Source organism: Carcharodon carcharias, chromosome 5 (assembly GCF_017639515.1).
Source record: "Carcharodon carcharias isolate sCarCar2 chromosome 5, sCarCar2.pri, whole genome shotgun sequence".
NCBI classification, from domain to species: Eukaryota; Metazoa; Chordata; class Chondrichthyes; order Lamniformes; family Lamnidae; genus Carcharodon; species Carcharodon carcharias.
This window is the reverse complement of record NC_054471.1, coordinates 103,966,738-103,983,119: the sequence shown is the minus strand read 5'-3', so window position 1 is coordinate 103,983,119 and position 16,382 is coordinate 103,966,738. Positions and strand designations below refer to the sequence as shown.

General features: G+C 43.7%; 1 protein-coding gene across 1 annotated transcript in view; it reads left to right on the top strand.

The window, feature by feature from the left end:
- The first annotated feature begins 735 nt into the window (after positions 1-735).
- elovl5 (ELOVL fatty acid elongase 5) overlaps positions 736-16,382 on the top strand; it is a 108,198-nt gene continuing 92,551 nt past the window's right edge. Inside the window, exon 1 of the mRNA XM_041188069.1 lies at positions 736-853. The gene's annotated coding sequence lies outside the window, so the exon portion shown is untranslated. The remainder of the gene's footprint in view (positions 854-16,382) is intronic.

Genomic DNA, 16,382 nt, shown 5'->3' with positions numbered 1-16,382 from the left:
GGGGAGAGGGGAAAAGGGGAGGGGAGAGGGGAGAGGGGAGGGGGAGGGAGGGGAGGGAGGGGGGAGAGAGGAGGAAGGAGAGAATGAGGAGGAGGGGAGAAGGGGAGAGAGTGAGGAGGAGGGGAGAAGGGGAGAGAGTGAGGAGGAGGGGAGAAGGGGAGAGAGGGAGGAGAGGAGAGAAGGGAGGTAGGGGAAGGGAAGAGGGAAAGGGAAGAGAGGGAAGGAGGGGAGTGAGGGAGGAGGGGATTGAGGGAGGGAGGAATGGGGAGGAAGGGAATGATGGAGGTGGAAATGAGGATGGAAGTGAGGGAAGAGGGAGAGAATGAGGGAAAAGGGAGAGGAGGGGGAGCGGAGAAGGGGCGAGAGGGAGGAGGGGAGGAGGGCCGAAAGGGAGGGGGGAGGAAATGAGAGGGGAGGGAATGGGGAGGAGGGGAGTGAGTGAGAAGCGAATGGGGAGTCAAGGAGGAGGGAATGGGAAGGAGGGGAGTGAGGGAGGAGGGAAATGAGGGAGGAGGGTAACTCTGGGACTATCTGCTTTTAGGAGCTGATGTGACTTTGTCAGGATTATAAAGCAGAAAGTTAATGAGCTGTTGCTTCTTCCTTTCTCTTTGCCCTGCTCAGTCTCTCTCTGTCCTTTCTGCAGTGGTTGTCAGACTGAGAGAGGGAGCTGAACTCCAGTGTTTGTGTGTCCTTTATGCAGTGGGTTGTCAGACTGAGAGAGGGAGCTAAACTCCAGTCTCTCGGAGCTGCTTCTCTGTGGGAGGAGGAGCCTTCGCTTTTTTTTCCACTTCTGCTGTCAGGGTTTTTATTTTTCACGAGGTGAGTGAGGAGGCATTGCTGCATTAACGTTCTTGTGAGTTAAACCACTTAATATTATTTATAGATAAATATATATATTAGAAACGAACGTTATTTGTTCCACAAGAAGGGGACTCAGTGGGAACGATGTAAAATGCAATTTGGTAATGACTGGCTCGGCTTGGAGCGCGAACCGTGTGTGTGTAATGATTCCGGCCAGCCTGCAATCTCCGGCAGTGCACAAATGCTTCATATATGTTGCATTTCAATCGCAGAAACAAGTAGATATGTTTTCGGATTTGCACTTTGTTTTGCGTCTGGTGTCAAGGGAGGCTTTCCAAAGAGCTTTGCTTGCACTGATTGCACACAAAGCAGTGTTTCTGTAATATATATCTTTCTTTGTTACTCAGTCGGAGAAGAGCACTTTGCACCTTTTCTCTCGGGGCGTGCTAACCTCCCTCTTTTAGGTCACTAATTTACAATGCTTTTTGATGACTACTGAATGATGTTGTGATTTAATATTGAAGTGACACCTAAACCTCAATTTGGCAACGTTTAGTGTTTCATATATATATATATATATGTATTACTGTACATGGTTTGAGCTGCTGCAGGATTAGTAAATTAAGGCAAGAAAATGGCATTTGAAGAGTTCCAAAAAGATGCAAGTGTGTGTGGTGTGCAATGTTTTTTTAACATTATATGAAGGTCCAACAGTAGTAAACTTTCAACCACTCTCAAGGACACTGCGAGAACTGGCATTACTTCCACAGCATGTGGACAACGTTTCCATCCAAATACATGGTCAAGATAACTTTCTGAATGTAGGTGAAACATTTTGTGCCAAGGTTTGTCTCCACCAGGGATAAAGCTCTGTTGTGGTGCAGGCACAAGTATATTTTTAGAATCACTGTTGGAGTGGAATCAATTAGAGTGGCAAAATTGGCTTGATCCACAATGCAATGTGTGGTAATTATGATTTTATGTAATGTGTAGTATACCGTTAAGGATGTTATAAAGGAAGATCACATGGTCTTATGTAACCAATAGAGGAGCAGCACGGGCTACCTCTAGTCAGTAGTCTGAGTTAGTGAGAAGTATGGAGACAGCGTTTGAGTTGAAAGCACACAAGTGTAGCTGCTGAGTACCTTTGTAAGTAAACAGAATGTGTTCCACCTAAGAACTGTCTGCAGATCAACTCTTTCTATTGTCCTCGGCCATCCGAAAACTAGCATGCAATCAGGACCCCTAAGTCCCAACAAACTGGTGAACAGGCTCCAACACAAGGTTATTAAGAAAATTCTGGGATGGTCAGGGAACATCAGAGACAGGATCTGTGGTCATGCTCTACGAAGTAACCCAAGTGTCAATGAGTTTTAGTTTTCTAGCAACTAGTTGAATACGAATAGTAAGCGACTAGTTCTGAGCTCGCTTCCAGGTTAGGAACAGTTTTTCTTTTGGTAGTTTTCTGAACTTTTGTGTACCTTCATCCAAAAATAATCTCCTTTTATTACATTTCCTCTATTTATTTCATTGTTAATTTTCTGCTCCTGTTCTAGTTCAATTTTCAGTCTGTTACTTTGCATTAATATTTTGGCAGACAGTTGGATTTATAAATGTTTCTAAGAAGAATTTTTAATGTAGTCAGAAGCTGCATATTTTCCACCTGTTTCTTAGGATCAGTGAAATAACATTTTCTGCTGGTCTTGATCAAAAAATTATCAAATGATAGAACAAGTGAAAATATAGATTTTCCAATTTGGGATCCTGTTCCTTTCCAGGAAATATTTACAAATCCAGCTAAGACCTTTTAGACTGTACAATATGCTTTCAGTACAGGTTTTGATCATGTGGAGCACTGCTTTCAGTTTTGGGCACGGAACCTCTGCAAAGATATACTGACCAGCGAAGTGGTACAGTGCAGATTCACCAGACTTTATCACTTCAACATCTGTTCTGTGGAAGTTACTGGAATCAATCATCGCGGACAGGATGACTGAGCACATAGACAGTGATGACCTGACCGAAAAGGGACGGTATGAATATATGAAGGGTAGATCATGTCACAAAAATCTAGTTGGACCGTTTGAGAACGTCGCCATCATGGTGGATAGGGAAGTGCCTATGTGTATTGTCTGTATGGACTTCCAAAGGCGTGTTCTGTGCATCGGTAAAACACAGGGTATTGGGGTAGCTTTGAGGCAGAAGTTAGTAGTTGGTTGGGAGTTAGGAGACAGAGTAGGGATACAGAAAAATGGACTCTGATTGACCGGATGCAACAAGTAGTCTTCTCCAGTATTCCTTACCGGAGCATCAGTTTTTCACTATAGGTAGCAATGACTTGGATGAAGGAATGGAGTGTTGCATATCCCCAGTTTGCTGAGTTAGGAGGCAGAGTAAGTTATGTAGACGGGAGTAGAAAATTTTACAAAGCGACATAGATTAAGTTAGTAGGAAAAAATTGTGGAAGATGAAGTTCAATGTGGGGGAAGTGCAAGGTCGTCCACTTTGCATCTAGGAAAGACAAATCAGAATACTTTCTCTGGGAGATGTGGAGGAGGAAAGGGATTTGGGTGTCCAGGTACATAAATCAATAAATGCTACTGACAGGTAGACAAAGTAATCAAAAAAGTTATTGGAATATTGGTCTTTATCTCAAGTGGGTTGGAATACGATGGATTGGAAGTTGTACTTCGGTTCATAGAACTTGGTCAGATTCCACCTGAAGTACTGTGTTCAGTTTTGATTATCGTACCTTAGGAAGGATATATAGGCTTTAGAGTGGTTGCATTGTAGATTCATCAAAATGATACTGGGCTGAAGGGGTTAAATTATGAGGATAGGTTCTATAAGCATGGCTTGTATTCCCTTGAGTTTAGAAGGTTGAGGGGTGATCTAATTGGGGTGTTTAAAATAATCAAAGGATTCAATGCGATGAATACGGGGAATTCGAAACAAGGGAGCATAAATTAAAATTAGAGCTAGCTCATGTAGGAGCGAAATCAAGGAGCATTTTTTCACACATAGGGTAGTAGAAACCTGGAGCTCTCTCCACAGAAAAGCTGTGGATTTTGGATTAATTGAAATTTTCAAGCGAGTCGGTTGGCTTTTGTTAGGTAGAGGTAATCAGAGATAAGGAGTAAAGATGACTAACCGAAGTTGAGGTCCAGATTAACCATGAGCTAAACAAAATTCTGAATAGGCTTGAGGAGTTGAATGGCTTATCCCTGTTGCTGTCTTTCTATGTCAATGGGATGTGGGCATCACTGGCTAGGCCAGCATTTATTGCCCATCCCTAATTGCCCTTGGTCAGGGGGCATTTTAGAGTTGACCTCATTGCTGTGGCTCTGGAGTCACATGTAGGCCAAACCAGGTAAGGATGGCAGATTTTCTTCCCTAAAGGGCATTAGTGAACCAGATGGGTTTTTACAACAATCAACAATGTTTTCATGGTCGTCGTTAGACTTTTATTTCCAGATTTTTATCAAATTCAATTTACACCATCTGCTGTGGTGGGATTCAAACCCAGGTCCCCAGAGCATTACCCTGGGTTTCCTGGATTATTAGTCTAGAGACAGTACCACTATGCCATTGCCTCCCCCCTCAGCAGGAGCAGAAGTAGGCCATTCGGCCCATCAAGTCTGCTCTGCCATTCAATGAGATCATGGCTGATCTGATAACCCTCAACTCCACTTTCCTGCCTTGTCCCTATAACCCTTGATTCCCTTACTGATTCTAAATCTGTCTACCTCAGCCTTGAATCTACTTAACGACCCAGCCTCTACATCCCTTTGCAGTAAAGAAATCCACAGATTGTCTACTCTCTGAGAGAAGAAATTCCTCCTCACCACTGTTTAAATGGGTGCCCCCTTCCTCTGAAATTATGTCCTCTGGTCCTAGACTCTTCCCACAAGGGGAAATAACCTCTCAGCATCTACCCTGTCGAGCCCCCTAAGAATCTTATGTTTCAATAAGGTCACCTATAAATCAAATCCTGAACTCTATTTTGCCAACATAAGGTTGGTGTAGTAATATGTAAAGCTATGATAGTTTGTTGACCATCATTTTGTGTGAATTTATTTGCTAACCATGGACTGGTTGACAAAACACTTCAATAGGTCATAGCAATGGAGAATTCTGTATTAGACCTTTCTTTCCCATTCTGATTCACCTTCTATAGTCCAGGTACTGTATGTAGTGTACCACATTTCTCAGCACATTAGTTTCAGTGTAGGGTGTGTTGATCCCCTGGTACTGGTTAAAACTGCTGCTGCTTTGGTCGTTGTTTTATTTGTATGTTTATATTGGCATCAGGCCTTTGACCAATATAGACTGTGTCAGATCACCAACAAAAAAGGAACACTTTTATTTTACCAGGTATTTAATGAATATATAGATATACACTGAGGTCTGACGACTTTTGCACCAAATTTCCACCTAGCATATAGCTGAGAAATAAACTTCTAGGTATTTCACTGGACTCTTATGTTGCCTGTAACAATAGTAAATTCTCCCTCATTAGGTCAATCAACAGATTGTTGGTTGTGTGGTTTACTTTAACATAAAAATACAGATAGTGTTAATGGATTCTTCCACTCACCCATGTTGTTATGTTATTTATCTGTTGTAATTGTGTTTCATTGACCATGAAAACAAAAACATTTGATGTTCAGTATGTTGCAAAGTGTGGGACTGGCCTGTAAGAAGTTTTTAAACATGCAACAATATAGAGGAAACCTCTGTGGTATTGGAATACAGTGCTTAGGAAAACATTGTTATTTGGTTCCAATTGTGGGAACAGTTCTTGTTTTGTGGTAGCTGTCCACTTGCTAAGTAGTGTTTCATTGTGCTGAGACCAAGGTTTGCTTCATTTATTCCTTGGTGGGGGAGGCTGCTTGTTTCTGCTTACTGATCCACTATTTTGTGTGAAACTATTTTGCTGTCCTGGAACGTGGAATCACTGGTGCTGTTCAGCAAGAGGTAATGATCCTCTGTGGCATTTGATATATTTGCCCACTCCATCCCGCTCCAGTGCCTCTGCTTTGTGACCCATCTTCGTGACACCACTCTTGCTTGGTTGTTGAGGTTATCCCAATGTGTCCCAGCACATTTCTTTTAATGGCTTAACTTTTAACCCAACATGGTCACCTTAAGGGTGTCTCAAAGGCTACATTTACTCCTTTTTATTATTAATCTACATGTTTCACCCATTGGTGTGGGTTCGGTATCCATATGTGTGCTGACAGCATCCAGCTTTACCTCTTTGTGAGCACCCAGACGTCCATACCATCATTATGCGGTCAGACTCTTTATCCAACATAAAGTGGCAGATAATCCAGATTTCTCCGACTTCATATTGTCAATACAAAAACCATCCTAAGTTGATTCCTGCCAATAACCTTAGCCTCCAATCCCACCTCCCCCTCAAGCTGCTCATTCAGACTCTCCTTGGTGCCTTATATGACTAAGCTTGATTGTCCATTTCTTATCGAAACCCACCTATTCCCAGCTCTGATGTGTTAACCACTGCAACCCCTCCACTGGTGAAACTCTCATACCTCCCACTATCTTCTTGCTGACTTCCAAGTTCACTCTACATAAACCCTAACACGTCCAAAACTCTCTTGGCTGCAATATATTATACACTTATCTCCTGGAACTGTTGACCTCCAGTGGTTCCCCATTCACCCATGCATTGAATTCAACATCCTCATCTTTGTTCACAAACTCCCCCAAATATTTGCCATTCCTTTCCTTTGTACTCTCCTCCAGCCCTGTGTCTCTCCATTTTTTCCAGCCTACTGAGCATTTGCTTTATTCCATCTTTGGAACCAACTGACCTGACCCTACATTTTGGATCTTTCTTCTTAAACTTTTTGCTTTACTACCATTTTCAAAAGCCTCTTCAAAACCTGTCTTTCTGAATGTGCCTTTGGGCCACCTCCTCAAACTCTTCTGTTATTATTGCTTTATGCTTCCTTCTTGTCCTCTGTTCTCCTCTCCTCTGTTTACTACCTTAAAAGTGTTGTACCGACGCAAATTGTTAACTAGGAACAGGAGGCCATTTAGCTTCTTGAGTTTGTTCTGCTCCCCATTCTGTGAGATCATGGCTGATCTGTGCCCTAACTCCATTTACTTGCCTTTACCCCGTATCCTTTAATACCTTTGGCTAACAAAAATTTATGAACCTCTGATTTAAAATTAACAATTGATCTAGCACTAATCTGTGGAAAGGATTTCTAAACTTCTACCACCTTTCTTTGTAGAAGTGTTTCCTTATTTCAGTCCTGAAAGACTTGTCTATAATTTTCAGACTATGCTGCCTAGTCCTAGACTTACCAATCAGTTTTCATGCATCTACCCTATCTATTCCTTTTAACATCTTGAAAATTTTAATCAATTACCCCTTAAGCTTCTAAATTCCAGGAAATACGACCTAGTTTGTGTAATCTCTCCTGTATCCTAACCCTTGGAGACCAGGTATCTTGCTGTTCAACTCTTGGCTGCTCTAAAGTCCAGTGGGTTCACCCACCTCCTCACATTCAGCAACTCCTGCAACTCAACAAGGGAGAAGCCAAGGAGGAAAGAATAATCATGCGAGACAGAGAAAAAGAAAACAAGAAACAGAGAGAGAGAGCATGGATCTCAGGAGTATACAAAGCAAGCAGATTTCTGTTCAACTGAGGCTGCCCCTACCCTGTTCTACAAGCACAGTGTCTCAGGAACAATATAATCTCTAATGTATTTTCTTCTGTATTCGTTTACTCACTAATGCAGTGTTACTGGAGCTGAAGACTAACAAAAAACATTCTATAATAATAGTACTGTTTTCATTTGGGTATCTAATACTTTCAGGAATTGAGACTGAGGGGCCTAGAAATTGGTTGGTACTTAAAATTCAGGGGCTAATTTAGCAGCAGCAAAACCACGCCACAACTGTTGCGCAGAAGAACCATGTAAAATTGGGTCTCTAATGACAACTGTAAGCAATGGTGGGCTGGCATCCCATAAGAGATGGCAAAGAGGTGGGGCCTAGAGTGAGCCTGGTGGAGTGGGGGGAGGGGAGTGGGTGGCATTGGAGGGTGATGAGGGATGGAGATTGGGAACGGATAAGTGGTGCAGGCAGCAACCTGCAATTTCAACGTTGAGCTAGGAGGAGCGTTCCTGCTTTACCTGGCTCCACATTCAAGCAAGTAAAACATTTTTGTTGGCAGTTTCCAGCGGTCCCATGAAAGACCCCTGCTTTAGATCTCAGAATACTGATGTCTGTGGCACATGCTCCGTGTTTTCACAGGGATCTGAAATGGGCATTAGGCTCCCTATGGCAAAGGCAATCGGCCAAACAAAATGGACAACTCCATTTGCACCTCACTAATTTGTTATGTGGTGGACTCCCACAATGGATTGAGTGTGTGCATACTGCACACCATTTGGACCTTCACTGTCATTTTTTCAGGCCAGGATATCTGGATGTCCCCACAGAGAAATCTTGAAAATTATTGGCCTGTGAAGATTAATCTGAATTTGTGTGCATATATCTTTATGGCTCTCTTATTTTCCTTTTGTTTTCTTCTAATTCTGTCATTTTTATTCATCTCTCTTTTCTCTCTCTTTTTTGTTCACTCTTCATTCCTTTTAATCTTTCAAGGGATGTGGGTGTCGCTGGCTAAGCCAGCATTTATTGCCCATCCCTAATTGCCCTTGAGAAGATTCAAATCCATCCTAATGTTTTCCTACTCCCTCATTCTATTTTTCTGTCCTTATCTCATGTTATGTCTTTATTTTCTGTTATTATCTCACACTGTTCAGGTTTCACCTTCTCCTTGTCTCCAGTTCTGACACTGCTTTTTCCATCTCTCTCTCACATTTCTCTCTCCTAGCTTGTCGTGTGTTAATACCGGCCTCCAGTATTCTTCCTATTCTTCGGTCACATTTCTTTCTTTTGGTTTATCTCTTGCCCTTTTTTCTTTCTGTCACTTTTTATCTTACATCTATTCCCATTTGTTTTTCAATCTTTTTTCCTGTCTCTTTTTTTTTCCTCTTCCACCTACTTCACATCTTTATCTCTACCTTGGCGTTTGTTTAAATCTCTTTCTGCTTTTCTCTCTTTCACCTTTTAGATGGGATTTTCCGGCCCTGTTGTGGGTGGGACCCGCCCCAGCCAAAAGTCCATTGCCTTGTGATGGGACCGGAAGATCCTGGTGGCGGGCGGGTGTGGAAAATCCTGCCCAAATTGTCTTTTTCTGTCTCTTTGTTTCTTTCACTGCCTTTTCTTCGTCTCTCTGCATTTTTCTTCCTGTCTCCTCTATCTCACATCCTTTCTCTTGGCCTCCCTATTTCTCTTTCTTTTTTCTTATCTCTTATTTTGCATGCTATAATGTAAGCTATCATTTTCTCTTTCTGTGTTCCTAAATTGAGGGTTTTTTTTGTTTCCGAGCTGTGCATGGATTGGACTTTTGGGTTAGCCATTTTCACTCTTAGCCGTAACTGATGTGAATGGAAAATCAATTTGTGTTTTAGTAGTCAAGCTGCTTTTTTCTTGTGGAAAGATTGTACTCTTGTACTGACCAGGATTACTGGAACATGGTTATGGCTATTCACTGCATCACACTGTCAGCCCCCTGTACAAATGCATTTGTGGCTTTGTGCTTTCAGTGAAGGCAGTGGTCAGTTTGGGAGACATTAATCTTTGTAACAGTGATTTGGCCTCGTTGTTTGCATCCAGTAACTGAAACAATAACTTGTATTTATGTAATGCCTTTAGCAAATCATCTTAAGATGCTTCACAGAGGAATTATAAAACAAAAAAAAGGTACCGAGTCACAAAAGGAGGTATTAGGGCAGATGACCAAAAGCCTGGTTAAAGAGACACGTTTACATATACGCTCATTCGAATTAGGAGCAGGTGTAGATCATTCAGCCCCTCGAGCCTTCACCACCATTCAGTAAGATCATGGCTGATCTAATTGTGGCCTCAACTCCACATTCCACCTCCCCCAGTAACCTTTGCCTCCCTTGTTAGTCAAGAATCTGCCTTAAAAATATTCAGTGACCCTGCCTCCACCACTCAGGTAGGTTTCAAAAAATATCCTGAAGGAGGAAAGAGAGGCGGAGAGGTTTAGGGAAAGTTATTCCAGAGCCTAGGGTCCAGAGAGCTGAAAGTATGGAAGCTAGTGATGGAGCAATAAAAGTCGGCAGTGCCCAAGAGGCTAGAATTAGATGAGCGCAGATATCTCAGAGGGTTGTGGGGCTGGTGGAAATTATAGAGATAGGGAGGGAGGAATTTGAAAACAAAGAGTAATTTGTTTCAGTTTGATGAATAATACAGTTGATTGCGCTGAATTAGATATTTTTTTGAATGTGTTGCAGCCATTACTAAGTCGATGGTCAGTGATCTTTTGACCCCAATATTTGCTGTGGGGCTGAAGGCTTCAATATAAATACAATTGGTGCCTCTTCCTGGGCTCTAAATTCAAGTAAGCATCTTTAAGGCTATAGATTTCTTTCAATTTAAAGCTGAGCTGCAGGCTTGTCTCAGCCTACTACTTTAAACATTAATTTTACAGATGTTTTGTGCAAAGCAAATGTTTTCCTCTCCCCTCAGGGTGTGACATAAAATCTAGTGTCTGGATATGTAAAGTTGTAAGGCACTTGGACTGGAGGGCACACACCCAAAATTCTTCAAAGAAATCCGAGGCAGTGATGAGTATCTTCCAACATTTCCATAGGTACAGGAGTGGAGGATAACTACATTGGAAATATCATCCCAAAGCTTTTTAAAAAAAAGATCCGGCATGAAGCCAGAAATTTAAAGATTAAAAAAAAAAAATTTGGTCATGGGATGCGGGCGTCACTGGCAAGACCAGCATTTATTGCGATCACTAATTGCCCTAGAGAAGCTGGTGGTGAGCTGCCTTCTTAAACCGCTGCAGTCAATGTGGTGTAGGTACACCCACAGTGCTGTTAGGAAGGAAGTTGCAGAGTTTTGACCCAACGACAAATAAGGAATGGCAATATATTTTCAAGTCAGGATGGTGAGTGACTGGGAGGGGGACTTATAGGCGGTGGTGTTCCCATGCATCTGATGCCCTTGTCCTTCTAGGGGTAGAGGTTGTGAGCTTAGAAGATGCTGTCAAAGGAGCCTTGGCAAGTTTTTGCAGTACATCTTGTAGATGTACAGATGTCACTGTGCACCAGTGGTAAAGGGACTGAATGTTTAAGGTGGAAGATGGGATGCAAATCAAACAGCCTGCTTTGTCCTGAATGGTGTCAAGCTTCTTGAGTGTTGTTAGAACCACACTCATCCAGGCAAGTGGAGAGTATTCCATCACACTCCTGACTTGTGCCTTGTTTATGAAGGACAGGCTTTGTGGAATCAAGAAATGAGTTACTCACCGCAGGATTCCCAGCCTCTGACCTGCTCTTGCAGCTACAATATTTGTGTGGTTGGTCCAGTAATGCTTCTGGTCAATGGTAACCCTTAGAGCGCTGATGGTGGGGAATTTAGCCATGGTAATACAACCAGGATTACGGGATGATTTGATTGAGGTGTTCAGGATTATGAAGGGATGGGGCAAAATAGAAGATGCAGAAATGTAAGATTTTGGACAAAGCAGGAATGTTTTGATCTCGCGTGCTATATGACTGTGTAATGTGCTCTTGGAGTTAGGAATTGAAACAGAGACCTACGTACAAACATGCGGGCCTATCAGTTAGGAGCAGGAGTAAGCCATTCAGCATCTCGAGCCTGGTCCACCATTTGATAATATCATGTTTGACCTGATTATGATCTCAGCTCTACTTTCCTGTCTAACCCCTTTAACTTTTAAGTCACTTGTCAGTCAAGAACCTAACTAACCCACCCTTAAAAATATTCAATGACTCTGCCTCCATTGCCCTCTGGGGAAGAGAATTCCACATACTAACAACCCTCAGAGAAAAAAAATTCTCATCTTGGTCTTAAATGGGAGACTCCTTATTTTTAAACTGTATCCCCTCGTCCTAGTCCCTCCCATAACATCCTGTCAGCATCCACCCTATCAAGTATCCTCAGGGTCCTATATGTTTCAATAAATCATTCTTCTAAGCTCCAATGGATACAGGCCCAACCTATCCAGCCTTCTCTCTAATTTATTTTTTGAGTATGATTTATTTAAGCGCATGGCCTCTTCAGAATTTTTTGCATAGCCATGCACATATGACAACTTAAGCAACCAACTTGCGCATGGCTTATAGGAAATTTTGGACACCATCATAGACTATTTGGAACATGCATGTTCCCTGTTGCAAATTTTATGTAATTCTGTAAAATCTCATCAGAAAGATGCCACTTCTGACAGTGCTGCACCTCCTCATTACTGCATTGAAATGTCCGTGCTCAAGTTCTGGAGTGATACTTAAACCTATTAGGAGCTACCACTTAGCCAAAGCTGGTATTTATAAGGGTAAATTTATCAATTCTGCACTCGCAGAGGAGACTGTCACTGTGAAGGGCAGGTTGGAGGATCACAATGCTACGGTGTTGTAATCTTGTCACTAACTTGCACACTAGCAATGCAGGATTTCTGAAATGGTCAATAATCTCCTTGAGTTTTTTGGAGCTATTTCATACCATTTCACTTATGGATATTGTTGTGTAGGATTTCTCTAGTAACATTATATTATAACATTTTGCATGGGTCTAGATGTGTATTTGATATTGATAGCATTGAGAGAGATCTAGGGCAATTAAATGGATGGGTTAAAGAATGACAGGTTTTGATGCAGTGAAATATATACATGGCCATATGAAATGTGAAACATGGCCATAACAAGTGTGTGCATCAGCGAAGATGGGAGATGAAAAGGAATTGGGATGTTAACTGGCTATTCATCTGAAACATTCAGTCAATGTCAGATTGTCATTTGGGAGATTAATCATGCACCAGGATGGACTTAAAGAATACTTGTTTAAAGGCGAAACAAGTTATTCTAATCTTATAGCCCAGGCGTTCATTTATTCTTCTGTAATGATGTGTTCCATTTAGGCACATCACCTTTAAAGGACTAAAACAAAAACAGAATTACCTGGAAAAACTCAGCAGGTCTGGCAGCATCGGCGGAGAAGAAAAGGGTTGATGTTTCGAGTCCTCATGACCCTTCGACAGAACTTGAGTTCGAGTCCAAGAAAGAGTTGAAATATAAGCTGGTTTAAGGTGTGTGTGTGTGTGTGTGTGTGTGTGTGTGTGTGTGTGTGTGTGTGTGGGGGGGGGGTGGGGGGGGGGGGGGGGCGGAGAGAGAGAGAGAAGTGGAGGGGGTTGGTGTGGTTGTAGGGACAAACAAGCAGTGATAGAAGCAGATCATCAAGAGATGTCACCAACAATAGAACAAAAGAACACATAGGTGTTAAAGTTGGTGATATTATCTAAACGAATGTGCTAATTAAGAATGGATGGTAGGGCACTCAAGGTATAGCTCTAGTGGGGGTGGGGAGAGCATAAAAGATTTTAAAATATTTAAAAATAATGGAAATAGGTGGGAAAAGAAAAATCTATATAATTTATTGGAAAAAAACAAAAGGAAGGGGGAAGCAGAAAGGGGGTGGGGATGGGGGGAGGGAGCTCAAGATCTAAAATTGTTGAATTGAATATTCAGTCTGGAAGGCTGTAAAGTGCCTAGTCGGAAGATGAGGTGTTGTTCCTCCAGTTTGCGTTGGGCTTCACTGGAACAATGCAGCAAGCCAAGGACAGACATGTGGGCAAGAGAGCAGGGTAGAGTGTTAAAATGGCAAGCAACAGGGAGGTTTGGGTCATTCTTGCGGACAGACCGCAGGTGTTCTGCAAAGCGGTCGCCCAATTTACGTTTGGTCTCTCCAATGTAGAGGAGACCACATTGGGAGCAACGAATGCAGTAGACTAAGTTGGGGGAAATGCAAGTGAAATGATGCTTCACTTGAAAGGAGTGTTTGGGCCCTTGGACGGTGAGGAGAGAGGAAGTGAAGGGGCAGGTGTTGCATCTTTTGCATGGGCATGGGGTGGTGCCATAGGAGGGGGTTGAGGAGTAGGGGGTGATGGAGGAGTGGACCAGGGTGTCCCGGAGGGAGCGATCCCTACGGAATGCCGATAGGGGGGGGGTGAAGGCAAGATGTGTTTGGTGGTGGCATCATGCTGGAGTTGGCGGAAATGGCGGAGGATGATCCTTTGAATGCGGAGGCTGGTGGGATGATAAGTGAGGACAAGGGGGACCCTATCATGTTTCTGGGAGGGAGGAGAAGGCGTGAGGGCGGATGCGCGGGAGATGGGCCGGACACGGTTGAGTGCCCTGTCAACGACCGTGGGTGGAAAACCTCGGTTAAGGAAGAAGGAGGACATGTCAGAGGAACTGTTTTTGAAGGTAGCATCATCGGAACAGATGCGACGGAGGCGAAGGAACTGAGAGAATGGGATGGAGTCCTTACAGGAAGCGGGGTGTGAGGAGCTGTAGTCGAGGTAGCTGTGGGAGTCGGTGGGTTTGTAATAGATATTGGTGGACAGTCTATCACCAGAGATTGAGACAGAGAGGTCAAGGAAGGGAAGCGAAGTGTCAGAGATGGACCACGTGAAAATGATGGAGGGGTGGAGATTGGAAGCAAAATTAATAAATTTTTCCAAGTCCCGATGAGAGCGTGAAGCAGCACTGAAGTAATCATCGATGTACTGGAGAAAGAGTTGTGGAAGGGGGCTGGAGTAGGACTGGAACAAGGAATGTTCCACATACCCCATAAAGAGACAGGCATAGCTGGGGCCCATGCGGGTACCCATAGCCACACCTTTTATTAGGAGGAAGTGAGAGGAGTTGAAGGAGAAATTGTTCAGCGTGAGAACAAGTTCAGCCAGACGGAGGAGAGTAGTGGTGGATGGGGATTGTTCGGGCCTCTGTTCGAGGAAGAAGCTAAGGGCCCTCAGACCATCCTGGTGGGGGATGGAGGTGTAGAGGGATTGGACGTCCAAGGTGAAGAGGAAGCGGTTGGGGCCAGGGAACTGGAAATTGTTGATGTGACGTAAGGTGTCAGAGGAATCACGGATGTAGGTGGGAAGGGACTGGACAAGGGGAGAGAGAAGGGAGTCAAGATAATGAGAAATGAGTTCTGTGGGGCAGGAGCAGGCTGACACAATCGGTCTACCGGGGCAGTTCTGTTTGTGGATTTTGGGTAGGAGATAGAAGCGGGCCGTCCGAGGTTGGGCGACTATCAGGTTGGAAGCTGTGGGAGGAAGATCCCCAGAGTAGATGAGGTCAGTGACAGTCCTGGAAACAATGGCTTGATGTTCAGTGGTGGGGTCATGGTCCAGGGAGAGGTAGGAGGAAGTGTTTGCGAGTTGATGCTTAGCCTCCGCGAGGTAGAGGTCAGTGCGCCAGGCAACAACAGCACCACCCTTGTCAGCGGGTTTGGTGACAATGTCAGGGTTGGGCCTGAGAGAATGGAGTGCAGTAAGTTCAGAGAGAGACAGGTTAGAATGGGTGAGAGGAGCAGAGAAATTGAGACGACTAATGTTGCGCCAACAGTTCTCAATGAAAAGATCAAGAGAAGGTAAGAATCCAGAGGGAGGGGTCCAGGTGGAGGGAGAATATTGGAGATGGGTGAAAGGATCCGTTGAATGAGGAGAGGACTCCTGCCCAAAGAAGTGAGCCCGGAGACGAAGACGGCGGAAGAAGAGTTCAGCATCATGCCGAGCCCGAAATTCATCCAGCCTCCACTCCTCCATCACCCCCTACTCCTCAACCCCCTCCTATGACACCACCCCATGCCCATGCAAAAGATGCAACACCTGCCCCTTCACTTCCTCTCTCCTCACCGTCCAAGGGCCCAAACACTCCTTTCAAGTGAAGCATCATTTCACTTGCATTTCCCCCAACTTAGTCTACTGCATTCGTTGCTCCCAATGTGGTCTCCTCTACATTGGAGAGACCAAACGTAAATTGGGCGACCGCTTTGCAGAACACCTGCGGTCTGTCCGCAAGAATGACCCAAACCTCCCTGTTGCTTGCCATTTTAACACTCTACCCTGCTCTCTTGCCCACATGTCTGTCCTTGGCTTGCTGCATTGTTCCAGTGAAGCCCAACGCAAACTGGAGGAACAACACCTCATCTTCCGACTAGGCACTTTACAGCCTTCCAGACTGAATATTCAATTCAACAATTTTAGATCTTGAGCTCCCTCCCCCCATCCCCACCCCCTTTCTGCTTCCCCCTTCCTTTTGTTTTTTTCCAATAAATTATATAGATTTTTCTTTTCCCACCTATTTCCATTATTTTTAAATATTTTAAAATCTTTTATGCTCTCCCCACCCCCACTAGAGCTATACCTTGAGTGCCCTACCATCCATTCTTAATTAGCACATTCGTTTAGATAATATCACCAACTTTAACACCTATGTGTTCTTTTGTTCTATTGTTGGTGACATCTCTTGATGATCTGCTTCTATCACTGCTTGTTTGTCCCTACAACCACACCAACCCCCTCCACTTCTCTCTCTCTCTCTCTCTCTCCGCCGCCCCCCCACCCCCCCCCCCACACCTTAAACCAGCTTATATTTCAACTCTTTCTTGGACTTGAACTCAAGTTCTG